The sequence below is a fragment of the Solanum stenotomum genome, chromosome 9 (assembly GCF_019186545.1).
Source record: "Solanum stenotomum isolate F172 chromosome 9, ASM1918654v1, whole genome shotgun sequence".
NCBI classification, from domain to species: Eukaryota; Viridiplantae; Streptophyta; class Magnoliopsida; order Solanales; family Solanaceae; genus Solanum; species Solanum stenotomum.
The window spans coordinates 49,305,601-49,326,548 of NC_064290.1; the positions used below are offsets into that span (position 1 = coordinate 49,305,601).

The following is a 20,948-nucleotide window of genomic DNA, read 5'->3' on the forward strand; positions in this document are numbered from 1 at the left end:
CACCTAGCAAATGAAAGAACCTAGTTACTTCCTTGTGCCACACTGTTCTGAGACTGTGCAGGTCTAGCTCTGAAATTCTGCGAACTCTGTCCAGTGTACTCACTTTTATTTCTGGGTACAGGTGCACTAGCAGATGATGGAACAGGTCCCCTTTTCCTTTGCTGAAAGGATGGACGGTTTGCATTACCTTTCTGCTGCCCGGACTCATTACTGGTCTTAGCTCTCTTATTTCTGAACTCTTCTCTGTCCCTCAGCTTTTCTTCCTCAACTTGATGCACATAGACCATCAACCTTGATATGTCCATGTCCCCGATAAGCATTGCAGCCCTACCTTCTTTACTCAACAATCGAGACAATCCGGTAACAAATAAAATCATTCTACTCCTCATGTTCGCAACCATCTCCGGAGCATAACGGGAGAGTTATGTGAACTTCAGACTGTACTCATTAACACTCAAACACTCCTGCTTAAGTGTGAGGAACTCACGTACCTTGGCCTCTTTCAATTCTTGAGGAAAGAAACGCCCCAAGAAAGCTTCCTTAAAACAGGCCCAACTCGCAAGTGGTGCATTCTCAACTCTACCCCATTTCCATTGGTCGAACCAAGTTTTAGCAACATCTTTCAATTGATACGCAACTAGTTCAATCCGCTCAGTATCTACCACATACATCACATCGAAAATCTTCTTCAACTCCTTAATAAAATTCTCTGGATCCTCAGTAGTGCTTGAACCCATGAAACTCGGAGGATTCATCCCCAAGAACTCACGAATCCTAGAAGTGTCAGCTCCTTCCTGTCGAACTCCCCTTTGTTGACCAATCTGAGTAGTTACTGCTTGACTCAGAATTCTAATTGCCTCTCTGAACTCGGCATTTGAAACTTCCCCTTGTGTTTGAACTCTCGGGGCATATGGTAACTCTTTCTCATCAACATAACGTCTAGGAAGACGCCCTCTGCCAACTCTTAGTGGAGGCATGACTATCTGAAACATGCATAAGCACAGATTAGACAGAAACATTTTAAAGATCAACTCTAACACACGAGATGAGTGTGAAAGAAATGAAAAATTTTCCTAAATGTTGTAGCCTCCCAATTATAGATGTGGCGCGCTTCACACCGATAACTAGGACTCTACAGACATGGCTTCATAGACTGCCTAGGACTCTGGAACTTGCTCTGATACCAAGTTTGTCACACCCCGAGCCTACACCCTGGACGTGGCTGGCACTCGATAACCACTGCTGGCCCAAAAGCGAACCCTTAGCCTGGCTTTCTTAACTCAGCGGAAAACTTAATGCAATGCAAGGTTTTAAAACAACCTGACTGAAATAAAATCAGGCCAAAAAGGCAACTCGAGTCTTAAAATAGAATATTTACATAAATACATAGATGAGAGACTCCAAACTAACTGACTGACTGTTTATGAAGCCTCTATAATATTGAGATGGATGTTGGGGCAGACCCCGCAACATCCTAATAAAACAAAACTAAGAGAACAACATATCGAGTCCTCCGGAACACAAAGAGGCTCACCACTGACTCGGAAGTACTCAATTGGATCAATGGCAAACCGGTTGCTGGCCCTGGGTACCTGTGTCTGCATAATAATAAAATGCAGGCCAACTGGCATCAGTACATTCAATGTACGAGTATGCGAGCTGGAAAGCTAAACCACAACTTAAGCTTGGAAGGAGTACAAAGGAACTCTTACCTTGGCTCTATTCAACTCATGAATAACTGAACTCAATATATAAAGCAATAAGACACATGCAATATATAAAGCTTGTAAAATAGTGTAAACAACATAGCTTGTTAAAGATAAAACAATAACAGCTCGACTTTACTTATATAAAAGTAATATAACTTTAGTGGGAGATTCTTTAACCGACAATCACCACTATGAGCTCTAGTGGTGATACAAAGTTTTACCTCACATTGCCCAAGGACCATCCTATACCTTGCAGTGATATAAGAAGCTAACTTTACTAAGTGGATCCACTAGCTTAATCTTACGGATTCATCTAAAAAGTATGACCCGTTAACTCCCATGTTGGCGCATGGTTCTTATGGAGAGTTGAGTTAATATGAACTCGTGTCCCCAATTCGGTGCTCAAGACTACTCCCAAAAATACTTAGCTCATAAGTTTTTTAAACACATCTTTCTTTATTTGAGATAATTACACAAAACTTTGCCCGAAGGCTCACTTGGAAACAATGTTCCTTTTTCTTGAAAACTAGCCCAAAGGCTCTTTTGGAATCATAGTTCCTTTCTTACTCAAATGTAAAAACATTTGGAAACTTCTTTGGGAATACATAGTTCCCTAATAACTTTTGAGAAATAAACTCAACTTTAAACTCTTGACTTAACTTGAAACTTGACTTAGCTTGAAACTTGAATTAACTTCAAACTTGAGCCTTAAAATGAAGTTAAAACATTCAGCAAAGACTCTTGGAAAGCTTTAAAGACTTGCTTTGACTCCCTTCTTTAACTTCTAACTCAACTCTTAACTTCACTTGACTTGGAAACTAACTCTCCTTGAATTGGAATGATGAATTCAAGGTGTTTGATCACGTGTTATGGACGAGTTCTTGATGTTTAAACGTACTTTGGAGTGTTGGAAACAACCAGGGAACCTAGGTACAACACCTAGGAACATGTATGAGAAAGTCGGGAAAGAATGGGAAAACTTGGCGCTCCTGGCGCTCTGAGAGGCGCGAGCGCCAAACCAAAAACTTCAGAGGAGGCCTGCTGGCGCTCTGATGGGCGCGCCGCCCCAAGGGGGAAAGTTCAGAGCTCCTCTTGGGGCGCGACGCCCCACCCTTTTTCCCCGAAAACTGACTTTTCTCCTTAGTTTTCTCCAACTCTAAATCTTCTACACATCAAAGTTTCCAGCCCCAAACACGTAAGATCATAAACCTCTCAACATGCAATAGATTCAACTCACAAACACCAACCGAAACATACACCAAACCAACAAGAACTTCAACACAACACAACTACAACTTCAACAATTATAACCAACAACTTCAACAAGCATATTCAATCTTTTCTCAAAATTAAACAAGCTTGGCGTGTGGGGGAAAGAACCAACCCAACACTATGAACTCACATATTTTATTAGGGATCACCCCCGAAGAAAAACCACGACGATCTTTACGAAGTTTGCTTCTTCTTCTCCTTTCTCTCCTTTTCTCTCAAGAACCCTAACTCTTACTCTTTTTAAAAAAGGAAAAACTGATCAAAAATCAGTCTTACACCTTAATATATATCCAAAAACAAGGCTAGGGAAAAGACCAAAATACCCTTACAATTTCCGGACGGATTCCCTGCCAACTGCCCAACTTTCAAAGGGCATAACTCGCTCATACGAACTCAGAAACGAGCAAACTCGATGGCGTTGGAAAGAACAATCCTCGAACTTTGCAACTATAACTGAATCCACACCTAGATCATCCTGAGCTAGGAGTTATAACTGTTCAAAGTTGGCCAAAAATTAATTATTTTCCATACTTAGCCAAATTTTCCAGATTTTTAATTCTTTCCAAAAAGACTATTTCCAAATTTTTAAGCTTCTTCCTAGTCCCCAACTTGCAATCTGTCACATTGGTGGAGATCGACATTAACTTGATTTACGTGATTTGGGGAAATGAATCACATTCAGTTTTACATTTCCTTTCCTTTTAAATCGTAACTGGTTATTTTTTAATGTATTAGATGTATTGTATCCTGCTTATGTATCCAAATGAAACTAATTTTAGGGAATTTTTGTAAATTGAAAAAATGTAGGGATATAAATATGTAATTTGCTCCTTACACTATGGAATTCCTAATTTTTTGACATAATAATTTGATAAACAAAGTTACAGATGTAGAAAGGAATACTAAGTTGTTTGGCTCAAAATCATAATTATAATTACTTATTATACCTTTTATATGATATAGTTAATATTATAATTATGATATGAAATTTTTTCTCAACGCTAACTATACCCTTAACATAATGTAGGATATATTAGTTTCTAGGCATTTGGAAGTTCTTTTAATATTTGCAAATGAAAATGTGTAAACAGAGATTCTAGAAATTGCATTTCGACTATGAACAAGTATTCTAAAAATAACATTTTGATAAAATATGAAATGTAATAATAATTGAATAGATGATAGTGAACTAATCAAGAGCACACTAACTCATATTCAACGAAGTATGTAAAGTAATAATTTAATTTAAAAAATCCTGAAAGTTGAAAGAAAGATTAATATCTACTAAATTGTTTCGTTCAAGAATAAAAATTATAATTTGAAATTATTTTTGCCATCTATATGAGATAGATAATATTTTGATCGTAATATAAATTTTATTTAATTTCAACTATATTCTCAACTGAATACAATATGTATTTAATTACAAATTTTACATCGAAATAATTCACTTAATCCCTCTAACCAAATGACTCATAGAGATAGGAAGAAACATTTTGATTGTCAAAAGTTTTTAGTTGTTTCCTTAATATTTGTAAATGAAACCGTATGAATAAACATCTAGAATTATTTTTTTTACAAATTATGATATGTAAAATAATAGTTTGATGAATATGGTGCACTAACCATGAGAACACTAACTCCTATTAGATCATAATTTTACTTATTTGTACTATCTATAATACAACAACAATAACATTCCACTATAATCTCGCAAGTTAAGAATTTGGTTGAGGGAGGATAAACGATACTCTCTCTCTCTGTCCCGTGACTTACTTTCCTTTTTGGTCAGTGCAAAAAAAAAATGACACATTTCTATATTAAGTAACAATTAAAATATAAAATGTCTATTTTACCCTTAATGAAATGATTTACAGCAACACAAATTTCTATCATTCATTTTGAACCACAAGTTTTAAAAGTCTTCATTTCTTTCTTAAACTCTATGTCGAGTCAAACTACCTCACATAAATTGGAACGGAGGAAGTAATAAATATCCAAGTTAAGAAGGGTAATTAAGATTTAAGATAAACTTTATTAATTATCATGTCCCTGTCAATATTTACACTTTTAATTTATCTTTTTTAAAAAGAAATCGTAAATGTGGAAAAGGAAGACTATATCTAGTAAGTTGTTAGGTTCGAAATCATAATTATAATTTGAAATTATAACTTTCTATATGAGATATATAAGATGATTGTGATATAAAATTAATCTTAATTTTAGTTATATCATCTACTAAATGCCGAACATATTTAATTTCAAATTTTATATTGGAATAATCAGTTAATCCTTTTAACTAAATGATCAGGAAGAATTTGTTTGATCAACTTTTAATCGTTTCTCTAATTTTTGTAAATTAAATAGTATGAACAAACATTTTTTTTTTATGGATTATGGAATATAATAGTAATTTGTTTTTTTTTTAAATAGTGAATGTGGAAACTGGAAAGGAAAATTAAATCTACCTGGTTTGATTCAATATCAAGATTATAACTTGAGATTATAATTATGATTATTTATTTTACTTTCTATATGAGATTAAATAATTTTATGATGGTAATATAAAATTTATCTTGATTTTAATTATACCCTCAACTAAGTTCATAATATATTTAGTTTTAAATTTTATATCTAGATAACTTGCTAAGTTCTTCTAACTAAACGACTCCTAAGTTAGGAAGAGACTTTTTGATAGTCAAAAGCTTTAATTCCTTTAGCATTTGTGATGAAACAATATGAACAACAGGGGTTTCCTCGAAAAGACGAGGACTCACCAAACACTGTTGCTAGCTGATCAGAGATAGCACTAATCATCAATATTGGTCACATTCCGTTGAAATAAAGCCCCGAAGTTTTAGCTCCATTTTTTCATCAACATATATTTTCATTTCTTTCCTTACACCATCCAGGCATTTTGCACACCGTGAGATGTCCATGCAATTAGCAATAAGGTGTTGTTTGTGACGAAAGATTCCGCCATTAGTAACTTTTTTACAAAAGTTACACTCAACTGCGGCCTTATTGGTCTCGCTTGCTCTTTTCCCATATTTCCAACCCAGGTCAGCAGTTTTTAATCGCTATTAAGATCAAAGAAACATAATCAACAAGATAAACAATGTAATTGAAGTAACAAGTAGTAGTAAAAATGAAGAATAAGATACTATGCAAGTACTACTAAATGAAGAGAAGATGAGAAGGGGAGAATAACACACGACTACCTCCGTATCCATTTATAAACTTGTGACTAGTCTTAGACTTCACTTTCACATTTGGAGATGGACTTAGTATTATTTTGTTGCGAATGGCTACTGATGAAGACATTACTTGTTTGGTTGATATTGATTGGTTCTATTGTAGATTCTGAGATGGGGGAAATTTTTGGATAGCCCTAAAGTGGAGGAAATCTGTCCGATTTACTATTAACTATCAATAAGCATTTCTTTGAACACTAGCTCCTAAGTGCCGGTCGTGGTCCTAAATTGGATCGTGACATGAGAATACAAGGAATAAAAGTAAGAACGAGATATTTGACCTTCAACTTGGGTTTGCGTTGAGACTTCTTGGCTGCGCTATTAGTTGGTTCCAACTTGAACGTAGACCCCTCACCGTCATTCAATATCTTTGTGTGCTCATTTCCTCCACTAGTTCCAAAGATCACTAGAGTAGATTCATCTCTGTTGAGTCATAAACTGGAAGATCATCCATGATATATCTGCTGTAAGAAAGCCCGATTGAAATAAAGTTCCAAGAATTAGAAGGATATGAGTAAAAGCTGTAGCATTCAAACTATAATATCATGGACAATTTTGCTCCGATGAAACTCATTAAGTACTACCTGAAAGATTTTCTTATTACTGTTACAAATAAGTGAACTACCTCAAACCTCAATTATATCATTTAGTTAGAAAGTAAAGGTCAAGTCATCCAACAGTAAACAAAATGATACAAGCTTCAACTCTAATGTTTCTCTTTTACATAGAGAATCAAGATGTAGAAGTAATGGAGCTCCTGAAACAAATCAAGTTAACAGAACCAAAGTCTTAAAATTTGTACAAACTACAAAAAATCAAAGTTGAGCATTACCTATCATCCCCATCTTCCCAGACATGGTTGTACTCCTGAGCAAAGATAAAAAAATGGAACAAAAGAATAACAAGAGGTAGCTCTTTCCTCCCCTTTCTTTGTTATGTTTACCAATATGAGCACATCTACCACACTCTTTCTAACAAATTTCATTTGAATTACTAAGTTCTACTATTTACGTTAGCTGGGATTATAGTTCCTCTTCAGACAATCTCAAATGAACTGTGAAATCTATGTCCAGTGTCATAATTCAAAACCCCTTAAGATTGTGTATCAATGTCTCAGGATTAGAACACAGTGCTCTCATCCTGAAAGACAGTGACAATCAGTTTACATCTATTGTCCCATTGATCAACTATGTTTTAAATGAAAAAAGAGAAGAAGACATCTACTACAACTATGTTATAAATGAAAAAAGAGAAGAAGACATCAATTGTTGTGCTATAAATTCAAGCATTACAAGCAATAAGCATTTATCTTTTTCATTTTATCGGAGCAATAAGATTTATCCTGAACGACTTTCCTTTTCAGCTTCAAATGCAACACACAGAGTTTGACAAGGATACACCATACTACAACATGTGACTTGCGGATTGTAGCATGTGATTAGCAAATTCAATCTATATGCATAAATCATTACTCTGTTTGTTTTCTAAAATCTGGGAAGAAGGAACATGTGATATGATGCTACAAAGGGTATTCCAGATATAACAATTCATAAGAAACTTAAGTTACCCAAAAATAAGGAACAGTTTGCAGCTCCACACAAACAACGAACATTTGCACCCCGGTAGTACCACTCAAAATTATATTCATATGTCAGCTCCATTCCAACAGATATATCTTGCTTCGCAAATATACCTACCCCTGTTTCCCCCGACACTATCCATTTAGTTGTTTCACAATTTGGTCTGCTGTGAAATTCAGGAAGACACAATATCAGTGCTATCAATAAACACCAATTAACCATAACAATATGTCACTGCCTGACCAAGCTATGTATCGTATTTCACTTTTCATCAATTTGACAACCGCAGTTCCAGCACTTACCATGAATGATTTATGAATCTTGCAAAACTTCCCTTCCAGGTGGAGTCAATGAAATCATTACCATCCACAGAAATTATGTACACGTCCTTGAGGTCTGCACAAATCATATGAAATTATAGCAGTGATCTGTTTATGTATTACCAACCATCTCTAATGTTGATAACTTACCATGAGATTCATAAGCCTGAGATCTTTTCTTTACTTCTTCAAATGATATCACTTCTCCACAGCATTTAATGATGAACTGTCCAGCCTATAATGTGAAGAGAGAGGAACAATTAAGAAGACAATAAATAAAGTTACTGCACAAACGCCTCTAAGATATTCGACAGAAAGCTCGAATTTGATAGGCTCAGTTCTGGAATATTTTCTTCACGTGATGATCAAAAAAAGAAAACTCTTTTTATATATGCCAAAACTGTGCTATACAAACTAATGGTCAAAAAGAATTTAAATAGGGGGTTGCTTCAACAGAATTACCTTTATATTCTCATCAGCTAAAAGACCCAAACCACGCCCTTCAGTCCTGAACAACTTAGTTTTTGCATATTCACATTTCTGGAATCTCTGTGGACAGCAAGAAAATACTTCAAAACAATCCAAATGACACTCACTGTCTTTTTTCAAATACGGCACTGAGTAGAATCTCCTATTAGTTATTGAAGCAGTTAATCACATATAAGGAACTACAAACTCCTCCTCACACTAGATGAAAGGATAAATTTAAGTGAAGAAAGATTCTCAACACGAAAAGAGCTAAATAACAAGCTACAATTATTTTTGATTTCATTTTTTTGTTTATAAAGGAATAATTAGGAGCAATTATGTCATACAACAACTGCTTGGAACAAAGCGAGTTCAATGATAGATAAACCACTAATTCTGAAGCAGCATTTAATCACACCCCAATGAAATAGGAAACCTTCTGTACAAATATAGAGATCATAGTTGCATTTTCTCACAAAATATCAATCAAACCCAAATATCACACCTTCTCGGAAAACCTTCTAGCCACAACCAAATTTATTAAGCAAATGAATAACCATTTACAGTTATAGAGAGCACATGACCTCCCTGTGGTATCACATATGCAACGATGACACACTTTGTTGCACGGACATAGAATCAAATTTTTTAGAGCTCGGCTTCCTCATATCACATAAATCTCTAGATGTTCACTGGTTGGTGGTTTGCAACATACGATGGAGCTCCTTTATAGGAGTATAGTCTACACAAAATAAGGAAGATTTCCTAGTCACAAGGATGCCTAATTATACTTATAATACAACCATTAAAAGTATTATTTTTTATAACCGTGGCATTTGGCCCACTTGCGTGCACCTAGACTAATTCCATGGGGTACCTACTACATCCCACTTGCACAAATACCGGATAACACGGTCAATCAAAGGCTCTTACATATTCAGACTATGCCCAAAAAGACATAGCAAGAGTAGTATCAGTACAAACCACACGTACTGGTAGGCATCATCGGTCAACCAGACGCCCACCACATAATATAAGATTTCAATTAGAAAGATCATGCAATAAAAACCACTCGCTCCTCCACCTTTACTCTCTCTCGAATACCTCAGAATTACACTAGCACCCTTACTACTACTTCCGTTTCAGTCAACTCACCTTACTAGGTTCTTAGTCATGGCCTAACCATTCTAACCTGTAGAAGAGTTCACAATTACAACTACCAACATTTCCTTGAACCATAAACCCCACGCAACATACCATTGCCTTCTCTTCATCTTACCCAATCCTTGCCACCTAGCGCCTCTTATCAAGGCTTCCTAACCTCAAACCACGAATCCCTTGAAACACCCGGACAACCTTTATCTCAATATTAACAACTCTAGAACCCTTGGCTCTCCCCGGCTCGTTCAACAACGAGATACATAACGAATTAAATCAACATTGTAGAACAAAAAAATATAGGTCATCACCTTCTTTTAAACCTTCAGGAGCAATACAACATCAATTTTCATTTAAGAACAATGTACAACTTCACAATTAATAGATACGCAATTATGTCAAGTCATTGGTCCTCTCACAGAACCCAAACCCAAACTATTAGCATACCGAAACGTGGTACCCAATCCAATGTTTATGTCGGAACGTGACAACCGATCCCATGTTTATGCCGAAACGTGGCAACCGATCCAAGTTAGTGTGTCGGAACGCAACAACCGATCCACTCAACAAGCAACAATCACAATCACAAGTATATTCTCAAAATCATACAATCAAGTCATGATTCATGGCGTTCATCATTCACCTATCTCATTTACTACTAGTGTGATCAATAATTGCAACATTCGCATACATACAGGTATTATAATGAATCAATAGCAAACATATATGACACAATCATGAAATCACAACCATCACCTACCCCTAGTTCATCATCTAAGGATTCTTCCTAGGATTTAATTATCACTTATTAGGTGCACGAAGGCCTATGCATAAATCCTACCATTGATTTACATTATATTATGCAGTGAGCACAAATTTATAACTACTCAATCAATAAACCTAGCCTACCTGGGCGCCAAGCAGCTGCATGAAGTTTTTGGCTTCGATTCTTGTTTCTGGACTTCGTGAGGGTGATCTTGACCGAAAATCTGCAATCCACTACTCTCCTTACGCTAGGAATCTCCTTCTCCTTCCTTCCCAAACTTAGAGCAGCTTTTTGGGGGTTTCTAGGGTGGTTTACATCTAAATTAGGTATTTTAGGAAGAAGGAAAAAATAAGATTTCGTGTTATTTACATTATGTCTCGCCTATCCCGCTTTGGCGCCAGCTTACCCCGCCGTGGCGCCACTGCCCTAGCGGCATCTGGCCCGCCTTGGCGGGATAGTGACCCAGTATATTTCTGAAATTTGCTTTTCCTAAAGAACAACGGTTCGGGTCGTTACAGAACTAGAGCACATTTGGAATGAACAATTACATAATACACAAACAATAAGGTTTAGATCTAAACTCTTCAAACTTTTTCCGTTTTACCCTAGGGAAATGTGTCACGCCCCGAGCCTACACCCTGGACGTGGCCGGCACTCGAAGACCATTTCTGGCCCCAAGCGAACCCTTGGCCTGACTTTCTTAACTCAGCGAAAACCTAACTCAACAGAATAACTCCATGCAATGCAAGGACATAAAACAACTTAACTGATAAAATCTGGCCAAAAGGTAACTCGAGTCTCAAAATAGAATATTTACATATATACATAGATGAGAGACTCAATACTAACTGACTGACTGTCTATGAAGCCTCTATAATACTGAGATGGATGTTGGGACAGACCCCGCAACATCCTAACAAAACAAAACTAGAAACACAAAATAACAGAGTCCTTCAAAATGCAAGGAGGCTCACCACTGACTCTGGAATGCTCAAATGGATCAACGACGTTCTGGGTGTTGATCCTGGGTACCTGCGTCTGCATTGTCATAAGATGCAGGCCAACTGGCATCAGTACATTGAATGTACGAGTATGCAAGCTGGAAAGCTAAGCAACATAGGCTAGAAGGAACTCTGGAAGAGACTGAATAACTTACCTGGCTCAACTCAACTCAACCTGACTGACTCATTCCAATATAATGCAATTTAAAACAAGTGCATTATAAAGAAAAGTTGTTTAAAACCTGTTATAAACTCTGTGTACACAAAGATACAATAAGCCTGAGATGTATATAGAAATACAAATGAACTGATGTATATAAAAATACAATAATTTCTGTGTATGAAAATACAATAACTGTTGTGGAAGTTTCTCTAACCGACAACCATCATATAAGAGCTATAGTGATGATACAACGATCAACCTCACGCTGCCAGAGCATCCTATACCCGGCCAAAGGTATAAGACCTGAACTGCCTAATGGATCCACTAGTCTATCTGGAAAAGGATTCGTCTCACAAGTATGATCCTTTTCTACCCATGGTGGCTAACATGGTTCTATGGGGGCTGTGGGTTCAATTCCTTGAACGCTCCCCAACTCGGTGCTCGATACTACTCCCAAAAATGTATTGGCTCTTATGTTTTTAAAACATATTTCTTCCTGCTGATTTGAGATAATTACTTAAAAACTTAGCTCAAAGGCTATCTTGGAAATCTCAGTTTCCTCTTTTGCTTCATTTAGAAAGCGATAACTCTTTTTCTGAAAAACTAGCTCGAAGGCTCTTTGGAGATCTCAGTTCCAAAGCTTGTTTAAATGTGAAAACATTTATAAACTTCTTTGGGAATACATAGTCCCCATATACTTCTTTGAAGAAAAGAACTTCAAACCTTAGCTTTACTTTTAAAACAACCTTTTTTCTTTAGTTTGAGATAATTACTCAATGCTTAGCCCAAAGGCTCTTTTGGAATTGATGTTCCCTTTTCTTGCTGAAATGTGTAAAAAAATTTATAAACTCTTAGGGAATACTTAGTTCCCTTATAACTTTTGAGAAATGAACTCAACTTTATACTCTTGACCTAACTTGAAACTCGATACTCTTTGCTTGACTTGAAACTCTATACTCTTTGCTTGACTTGAAACTTGAGCCTTAAAATGAATTTAAAACGTTCATTAAAGACTCTTGAAAAACTTTAGAGACTTGCTTGACTTACTTCTTAACTTCTAAGCTTGGCTCTAACTTCACTTGACTTGGAAACTAACTCTCCTTGAATTGGAATCATGGATTAAAGGTGTTTGATCACATGTTATGGACGAGTTCTTGACGCTTAAATGTACCTTGGAGAATTGGAAACAACTATGAAACATAGGTACAATACCTAGGAACATGTATGAAAAAGTGGGGAAGGAATGGGAAAACTTGGCACTCTGAGAGGCGTGGAGCGCCAGACCAAAAACTTCAGAAGGGTCTTGTTGGGGCTATGCTAGGGGCTCCGTCCCAAGGGCTGGACCTTAGAGTCCCCTTTGGGGCGCGCTGGCTGGCGCAACGCCCCTGCCCTTTTCCCCGAAAACTTGACTTTTCTCCTTCATTTTTCCAACTCTAAACCTCCCTTACCTTCAATGGTTTCAACCCCAAACACTAAGGATCATAAAATCCCTCAACATACAATACATTCAACTCAAAAACTCCACCGGAAACATATACCAATCCAACAAGAACTTCAACACAACACAACTACAACTTCAACAAACATCACCACGAGATTTCAACAACCGCAACTAAATCTTTTCTCGAAATTAAACGGGTTTGGCGTGTGGGGGAAAGAACCAACCCAACACTATGAATTCACATACCTAATAGGGATCACCCCCGACGATATCCACAACGATCTATGACGAAACCTTGCTTGACCTTATCTTTTTCCTCTTCTTCTCCTCTTTTTCTCCTCTTCACTCTCAAACCCTTACTTTCACTCTTTAAAAATGAGAAAAACTGATCAAAATCGGTCTAACACACTCATATATATCCAAAAGAAAAGGCTAGGGAAAAGACCAAAATACCCTTACAAATTTCCGGACAGACTTCCCTGCCAACTGCCCAACTTCCAAAGGGCATAACTCACTAATGCAAACTCGGAATCACGTAAACTTGGCGGCGTTAGAAAGATCATTCCACGAGCTTCGCAAACATAACTGGAACTACACCTAAATCATCTTGAGCTAGAAGTTATGACTGTTCAAAGTTGGCCAAAAACTCATTTATTTTTCCCATACTTGGCTAAATTTCCAGATTTAATTATTTCCAAAAATGACTATTTCCAATTCTAAGCCTCTTCATAGTTATTTCACATTGCCGGATGTTACAAAATGTCACTGAGACTTCCAAGACTAGAATAGAAAAATAATCATTAAACTAAGAAAAAATGTTAAATAAAGAAAACAAGATAAGTTCATAGATCTAACTCTTCAATATATATCTAGAATTATCAAATGCAAAAATGAGTGTATTTTCAAAATCCAATATCAAAAAAAGTAAAATCATTCCAAAAATCTGATTTTGCTTTTGCTTTTGCTTTCTCGAGCTTTTCTTCTCGATCTTCGCTTTTTCGTTATTCATTGTTATTCTTTTTTACCGTATGCTTAAAAGGCTAGAAGGCGCGGTGGAGTTTGGCTAGGAATAACTTTTTTCGAGCGGTTAACTTCGAAAATCAGTTTTGCCCTAAAATTTTGGGAAATCAAGTCAATTAGTCGAACTAGAAAACTATAAAGAAAGGGAGGCTAAGGTTATGAAGTAAGGTCAGCTGGTTAAGGAAAGTTTGGGTTATGCTAAGAGATTTCATAATCTAGGGTGTTAGCTGGTTAAGGAAAGCTCGCTTAGCTAAGCGATTTCATAATCTAGGGTGTTTGCTGGTTAGGTCAACTGGTTAAGGAAAGTTCGTCTTTCATAATGATAGCATGACAGGACTTTTTTGAGTTTATCATAAAAGTTGTAAAATACCACTACTTCCACTCTTTCTCAAAACATGATTGTAACACAAATTTGGTGCACTATCCATAAAATCTGTTGTAAATTTAGAAATTGATAAGACCACTATAAAAGTATACTAATAAAGAGAAACAACAGAGTAACGTTCAACTAATTAAGAGAATTATCTAATTTTACCTAATTTCTGCAAGTGTCACCACACGGACAGTATCCCGGTGTACATTCAATGTTTGTTAATAAATTCAAATATCTTCCTACACATGCACTATTAGGATCACTTGCATCATACTTGCATTCACATATAGCAATATCCTCTTCTCTCGGTTTCTTATGCCTGTAAGACATAAGAAAATTGCAATTAAAAATGACTACCTAAAGCCAAGATCAATGATAATTGAAAACCATTCAACTATAACTCAAAGTCAACTAATCAAGGTATGCATCATTTAGGACACAACTTTTCTTTGTCTTCTTTTTGGTAATTTTTTAGGATTCAAGCTAAAACATTAGAAGCTTCAGTTTTGGAAGTCAAAAAGCTATAAACTACATAATAAGAAGTAGGACACAAAATCTTTCTAAGGAATGAAACAAGAACTTATTTCGCTTTCACAAAAAGAAACTAATTTTTTGAGTCTCATCTTATAGAACAAAGAAAAAAAATGAAACATAAGCATTATTCAACATTAGTTTCAACTCACAAAAAGTTCTTCCTTTTAAGCTTGACCAGATAATCACAATCCGCAATTCAAATTTCTTCTTTACTCATTTTCTTGTCATTGAATTCATACTCCCACGGCATCCTTGGCACAACATGGAAAAGATACAATGTTTATCGAAGTTTAATCTCTTTTTTTATTAGTGGTTTTTGAAAGCTTTATCTTAGAAGTGAAAACAATGGCAATAACCAATCTTTTTTTTTTTAAAATGGTAATGTTAACATAATGCAATAACGAATCTCTTTTGCATAGTTATAGTATCCAGATCTTAGATACGCAAGCTAACTGTTTCGAGCATAATCAATATGTCATCCAAGTGTTACTCACAACTGCTGACAGCATAACAATAATTCAGAAGTATAAGCAGCAAGTGTATAAAAATGAACTTCAAAGTTTAAGGTTTATCAAAAGAAATAATGCAATTAACTGGCAGGAAAATCATCATTAAAACAAACAAAGAAAGGCTTGAACTCACTTTCGCCATATAAATTCATTTTGAGTAATATGCATAAATGGTGTTACTCCGTCGGGCAGTTGGACCTTCAAAAAAAAAAGTTAAGAATTCATCATTACTTGATGTAAATAGAATGGCATATTGTAATGCAAAATCACGTATATAAGCAAAGGGTCTGCATTTATTATACAGTCATAAACATTATTATATAGTCATCATTACTTAATGTTAATAGAATGGCATATTGTAATGCAAAATCACGTCTATAAGCAAAGAGTCTGCATTTATTATACAATCATAAACATTACTATACAATATTATTTTAGCAAATATACAATCAAATATCATACAGGATTACATACACCATGCCATCGATGTGTGCATCCATGTTTTGATGGAAGGGCATGTGAAGTAATTACTCGATAAGAAAAGGAACAATTGAATGCAGAAACCATAACATTGTCATTCCAAACCACAAGGATATTAAATAAACCCACTTTTTCGATACGTAAATTTTATTAATAAAAACAGCAACACTAAGATAGTGCTAGAAAAGTAGAACGTGTATGACAATAGCTCTTTCCAGCTGCAAAGAGTCAATATAGTCCAAAAGAGTGTAGAAATGATTTACATTTTTCAATAAGCCCACATTTGTTGAGAGGACAAACCAGATTTTATTGAGAAAGATCAGTTATTGAGGAACTACAACTTTGAACTTGTTAGTTATGAAGCGCAATAATAAAAGTAGTCTAGTCTAGATATGTGTTGACTCAATATCACTTGTTTAAATAATTCTATACCATTTATAGCACCAAAGTCTACTAAAAATGATGAAACTCATATATGTACTCAACAGAAGACACTAATATCTTCACTTACTAGTCTTTTTATACTAGTACAGCTATCAATCGAAATTCTCAGGATCCAACAACAACATTACCCAGTGAGACATTCTCAGGATCAAATTATTGTACTAATCTTACCACTAGTTTTGATGTCATATCAAAAAACGAATTTTTTTTATCCATTAGTTCTCTAGGTATATTGTTGTATCAGTTCTTTGGGTATTGTCTTCTCATGATTTCAGAAGTCTATACAGTCACACAAAATCATATCCACATTGTTACATGTCATTATCACTCCAAGTGACACATAAATTATCTAACACATTTGGAATGAAGAATACATCATACAGGAACGATAAGCTTTAGATCTAAACTCTTCAATCTTTTCCAGTTTCACTCAAGGAAACTTTAGCTGAGACTTGCAAGACTTAAATAGGAAAATTATTTGTGAACCAAGTAAGAAATGCTAGGAAAATAATTTGTGAACCAAGTAAGACTTGCAACTCATAAATAATAAATGTTGATTCTTGCACTCTCTTTTCTTTAATAATATTTATCTATTTTCTTTTGTATCAATCTAAAAAGGGTTTTCCTAGAATGGAAAATTCTCTATCAAAGCATTCAAGTTAATAAGTTAACTTACGTTCATATCTCATATGTGTTGTAATGCCTTACTAAATTTTCTATTTTTACACTTTCTTTTCACAAGGTAAATAATTTCATTAATGTTTCGGTCAAAAGGCATTTGAATACCAGAAGTATACCTAAAGGAAAACCCTATAAAATATATGGTTTTCTACGAAAATGATCTAATCTTCTACATAACAAGAGACTTCATGGTTGCACCAAGAGAAAATAATGGATAGGAGGCTTCTCCTCAACTTAATAAAATTCATCATCTCTGCACCTTCAAAAGTTCTCTCCACCTTTTAGTACTTAAACTATTAATCTAAAAACTTATTAAAAAATTATTTCATAAAAAGCTTTGTGTCAACATAATATAATGAACTATTCAAATGCTTTATTTTGGCTGTGTTGGTCATTGTATGCCATTTTTTCGTAGGATTGTCAATTATTCTCTTTTTATTTAGTTATCACCAAATTTGACACTACATTTTTTTCTGTGTAGAAAATTCGTAAGTCCAAATTTAGTCAAAGCCACTAATAACTAGGTTTATCAAGACAAGTTCTCCATACTTGAGAAGATCATTTGAGATTACTAGAATTAGCTTCTATCCGTTGAATTAGTAAGAGAAACATTAAGGAAACAACATTTTGAATCCCATATGAGAAAGCTACAAATTTGTTTACTCTTTAAACAACACAACAACATAATTACATCCAATTTATTCAATGATCACTTTGCTAATCTACAGTAGATAAACATATTAAGACGTAAATCCGATTGCAAAAGCATTGGTCCAGGTCTAAAAATTGATGAGGGTGTAAAACCATTTCTTAACCCATGTTCACCCAATTGAGGAACAATGACTAAGAAAATTAACAAGAATGGCAGAAAGAAGAAAATGGGAGAGAAACGTTCTAAGAAGCTAGACAAACATCCAAATCATCATTTTTGTAGTAGAATTTGGTCAAATTATGATTAAATCAATTCTCCTAAAGAGGATCAGTAGCATGGAGTCATTAATCATGCTTGGTTTTTTTTTATGACAAGGGAAACCCGCAGCCTCTACCCTTTGCGTGCGCACAGGGTAAAACCCCCGCTCCTATGCATTAGCTCGCAAACCACATAGAAGAGGTAACCCGCACTAGGCAACTCCGGTGCGACGAGCTCGACCAGAAGGCAAACCCCTTGCTTTCGCTGGCAAGGGGTTTTGAACTTGAGACCTCCAACATGGAAGTCCCAAGCCCAAACCACTGGGTTGGTTATAAATATATATTATTCCTCAATTAGGTTCCTAATTTGACTTGCCTGAACAATATTGGAACTCCACTCCAAGGTCACAACAAATATAGTTATTACGTTAAACCTTGAAGTTAAGTGCAGTGCAACTTGACGCTTTGTCTCGCTTAGGCGGAACATCAGTACAGGCTCCAAGGCAATAATTGCCACTAAAGCTTGTAACTTATCATGCATGAGCTCAACGTTGAAATAGTCACAATAAATAATTAAATTGTTGTTGTCAATACGATTTATTAATTGTTAAGGAAACTTTGTCAAATAGGAAATAAAAACCTACCAATTTAGTATAGGCACTACACTCGAACTAGAAGCTTAAACTCCATCGTTGCATCTGAATCACACATTTAAAATGATTTTTTTATTTGACTTTCGCGATACTTCATATTTTTCACTTATTCTAGTTATTTTAATATTCTATTCAAAAGAACCGTTATTTTTCCCTATCATTATTTTCTCTTGCATCATATGTTATACGTAAATAAGTAAATAAATTGTTATTTATATAACATATTAAACTTTTAGATGAGATGGTTACACAATTCAACATGGTATTAGCGCAGGCGGTGAACTCGAGCCTCACAACAACCCATTATCAAAAAGCATGTGCATGGTTCATGCTTGCACACGACGAGGCGTGTTGAAAAGATAATTAAGTAAATAGAATTTTTTCTCTTTCATAGCTTAAGTTTTTTCATAAAATAGTTAGACACGTCAACAATATATACATAAGATTACCCTAAAAGTAGTTTGCTTTTGCTCATTACGACCTTTTAACTATAGTGGGGTCTCATTAACATCCTATACTATTCTGAAGCGTATTATTGCCACCCGACATGGAGAATGAGATGCACTCTTTTAAAGAGCATGAGAGAAAAAAAAAAGAAAAATTTACCACATTTTTCCTTCTTTCCTTTTCCTTTTCCTTTTTCTTTTTCTCTCCTCTCCTCTTCACTTGGCATACCTTCTACTTTGTTGGTGGTTCCCAAAACTTATTCACTTATGGTGTCCAAAACTAGAAAATTATACCTCATTATTGAACATAAACAATACAATTTGAGAGCTAGTAGATAAATCAAAAATAGGGATGGATTTGACTCTACTATCATAGTAGCAAAATGAACCTAAACATAACACAACCCCAATATCTACGTCATGAGGTGAGGATTGTCCAAAACTAGTCCATTTCGTTTACACATAGGACACTTAACAAACGCCAAAAGTTAATTATTATGTTTTCTTTTCCTTTTGATAGAATAATAATGATGGTACCCAATTAGCTTATGCATATCTTGACTACTAAAATTCATATATGATATAAAAGAAATATCAAACATATTATATTCCAAGTGGAATTCTATATAAAAATGGATGGTTTGGTATATATGGACAATTTGTAAAAATGTTTTTCCATAATCTAGAAGATTACTCAACATTTGAGAGCCACCACTAATAAACGTGTTACTTAGATTCTTAACAAAACTTCTGACTTCCAATTCAATTTGATTCTCTGCTAATGAAAATAAGCACTTGAATTCTCGAGTTGGAAACATCAAGTTTACCCTAAAGAGAGAATGACTAAAATTATTTTAAGCATTAGCTAAAGCAAATTGTATGCACATACCTGTGTAGCCAAAGACTTATTAAAGGTGCGGTTAAGCTCTAAAGTTGAGCGAAAAACAGGTTGAGCGCTGCATTTTGCTTAGTTGGTACATCAATGCAGTCATCCAGACACTAAGGTGTATACCTTACTACAAATGGGTGTGGTCCTTAATAGGCAACACAAGATGATAATATTCACTTAAATGTGAAAAAACAATTAATTCTTTTGTGCATATAGTTATTATTCTTCGATTTTAATTTTTTTTTGTTTGCTTCCTTATTAAAATCCTAATATATTTAAGCTTAAAGCTCCAATAGACCTCATTACTTTTTTGCACAATTGCCTTTGATAACGTCGCCTTACACACATGTTAGAGTTACGTTTCTCTTCCACAATTGTCTCTATTTCCGCAGAGGTGGGAAGCAATACCAGTATGCTACCACTTTTGGTTTTAATTTCTCTAAGAAACCATATATGCAACCTCAAAGTGTTAATCTAGTAATACAAACATCAAATAAAAGCTTGCATTCCATGAGAGTGATACAGGCAAACATATATGTTGCTCTCAAGAAGTTAAAGTTAGAGGTAGCTTTAGTCATTTTCTAAAGTGCAGTCGTGCACAAGCGGGAAACAAAAAGCATGTCGTTCTTCATTCTTTCTAAGTTTACATCCTCTTGTGTTAAATATTTCATGTGCTTCCAAGCATCACATGATGTAAAGAAAGTACGACCACTGAGTCTTTCTTTCTACTTCTAAGATCTCCTTGAATGGATCTTCTTTTATCTCTCTCTTTCCCTCGTAATCTTATTGCCGCTTGGAGCAAGTAGCTTAGAAATACAATAGTTCCTCAAGAACACACAGTAAGTACATACAACATAACATTTTTAAAATTTTACAAC

General features: G+C 35.1%; 1 pseudogene; it reads right to left on the bottom strand.

Annotated features, from left to right (window-relative positions):
• Positions 1-20: 20 nt before the first annotated feature.
• Positions 21-18,623, bottom strand: LOC125877623 (histone-lysine N-methyltransferase ASHH1-like; annotated as a pseudogene).
• Between the last annotated feature and the right edge of the window lie 2,325 nt (positions 18,624-20,948).